General features: G+C 37.6%; 1 protein-coding gene across 12 annotated transcripts in view; it reads right to left on the bottom strand.

Moving 5' to 3' along the window:
- The window catches only part of LOC115222488, a 961,211-nt gene that overhangs the window by 107,068 nt on the left and 851,643 nt on the right, over positions 1 to 2,500 (bottom strand). The window lies entirely within an intron of this gene.

Below are 2,500 nucleotides of genomic sequence, written 5' to 3'. Positions count from 1 at the left end.
ATGATGATGATGTGTGTATATATATATATATATATATATATATATATATGTAAATAATTACATACATACAGTGCAGGTATGGCTCTGTGGTTAAGAAGTTTGTTTCCCATTCATACATTTCTGATTCAGTCCCACTGTATAGCAAACTAGACAAATATCTTCTACTATAGCCCCAGATTGATCAAACCTCTTGTGACAGGATTTGGTAGACAAAAACTGAAACTGGCCTGTCTCATACATGCATGCAAATATACATACACACAAATACATACACCCATAAATAAATATATAAAGATAGTAACATTAACATCAGATGTGCAAGCATAGAGGACCATTTAAAATTTCTTTTTGGACATTTTCTTCTAAATTTATGCCAATTCCTCCAGCCTAAATCAGTAATTGGTTTATTTCTCCAATGTAAATAAGCACCTTTTACTTAGCAACATAGCATAATTCAGACTGGATTTTAAAAAAAATATAACTTATTCTATGTCTATGTGGAATTTTGCTAACATGATCATGGCTAAAATTAACAACACCACTGACATAAACAGCATTACACCACCAGTAAGGTATCTGAGAAGACGTGAGCACTCCTCTCATTTTATTTGAACTCTACATCTAAACCGAGATCTGCTTCAATGCTACAAAAAAGCTCATAAAAAGCCTTCAGTCAGGTATATGAAGTGGTTAAAACAAAAAACTGGGATGAAGCTCACCTCAACTTAAGTACCTTTACTGCAAAATAGCTTTGGCAACAAGCATCTTCCTTTAAAAACAAAATGCCTTGCTCTCATAAATCGACCTCAAAACACTGTGTGTGTGTGTGTGCGTGTGTGTGTGTATGTGTGTGCATGTGTACATGTGTGTGTATATACAAGTGGGTGCTGAAAAGTTCCTGGTCAGAGGGCCAACTTTCTGAGTTCTTTTACAGGGCTTAGAAAAGCTGAAGGACCACTGCACTAAGTCTGTGTGTCTGAGAGGGGAATGAATAAAATTGTAATTAACTGATCCTCCTGTATTTTCTTTTACCCAAAGCCTAGAACTTTTCAGCATCCTTTGTATATATATAGACCATTTTCAGTCATATGACTGTAGCTAAGTTGAGGCTATGCTGGGGCCAAACTGGGGCACTACTATATATATATATATATATATATATATATATATATATCACGTGACCACGTGACCGACCAGACCATCAGATGTTTTACACATCGCTGGTCACAATGCGTTCGCACTGTTTTAGCCTTCAAATGATGCCACCCTGCTGGCTAAGCGAGCAGGCCAACAGAAGAAAGAGAAAAAGAGTGGTGAGAGAGTACAGCAGGGATCACCACCCCCTGCCGGAGCTCGTGGTGCTTTTAGGTGTTTTTCGCTCAATAAACACTCACAATGCCCGGTCTGGGAATCGAAACTGCGATCCTATGATCGCGAGTCCGCTGCCCTAACCACTGGGCCATTGTGCCTCCACTGATCCAGCCAGCAATCATCCTATTTTCCTTACCTCCACTCTACATATATATATATGTATGTATATATATATGATATATATATATCTTTAATACATTATAGTGTTCTAGTTTTATCTTTTTTTTATCAAAGTTTTTCAATATTTTTATATGGGTTCTTCAGTTTAACTCCAAAATAATAACGTATCCCCCAAATAATAATCAAGATTTCTAGACCTTGCTTTGTCTTCAGAAGGAAGGGATATTGGTGAGTGTTCTTGCCTCTTTATAATACTTTATACAAATTTTACTTGAAGGGATGAAAAGAAACAATCTTCTGATTGATCCAGCAGAAAAATAAACAAAAATAAAGACAAGCAATTTGTTTAATATACCTCTGTGCCACATTCTTTATATTCAATGACAGCCACAACAACAAGAACAACAATAACTACAGCAACACTGATTCTTGATGAACATCAACATTAACTTTGATGGCGTAAGCAACTATATTGTCAGCTTCTACTCAAACAACTATACTAGCAATGCAGACACTTGAACAACATCTGCTGCATCAGTAAAAGAAGCAACTTTGGCAATACCTACAAAATCAACAATAATAGTATCAGTAATAAAATCTCTCATCCCTAAATGACCTATTTATCTCTTTGTCTACGACTGTTACTTCAACTACCACCACCACCGCCGCCACCGCCACCGTCACCGCCACCGCCACCGCTGCTGCTGCTACTACTACTACTACTACTACTACTACTACTACCTTTGCTGCCTACTTTGCATCCACCTCCACACTACACACCTTTGGTCAATCCCTTCAAATTTATTCCATTCCACTCCACCAGACTCTCTACCTGGCTTATACACAAGACAAATGAGGGCATATCTCCAGTTGCTTTGAACAAACAAGGCCACTGGCTCTGACAATGTTCCTCCTATTACATTCAAAGGCTGTGTCTAGAACTTGTTTCTATATCTGCTAAATGCTTTAATCTCTTGCTCTCTACATCTGGAAGTGCACCTTGGTATAT

Source organism: Octopus sinensis, linkage group LG2, assembly GCF_006345805.1.
Source record: "Octopus sinensis linkage group LG2, ASM634580v1, whole genome shotgun sequence".
In the NCBI taxonomy this organism is placed as follows: domain Eukaryota; kingdom Metazoa; phylum Mollusca; class Cephalopoda; order Octopoda; family Octopodidae; genus Octopus; species Octopus sinensis.
Note: the sequence above shows the minus strand (reverse complement) of the source record. Positions and strands in the feature narration are given on the sequence as shown.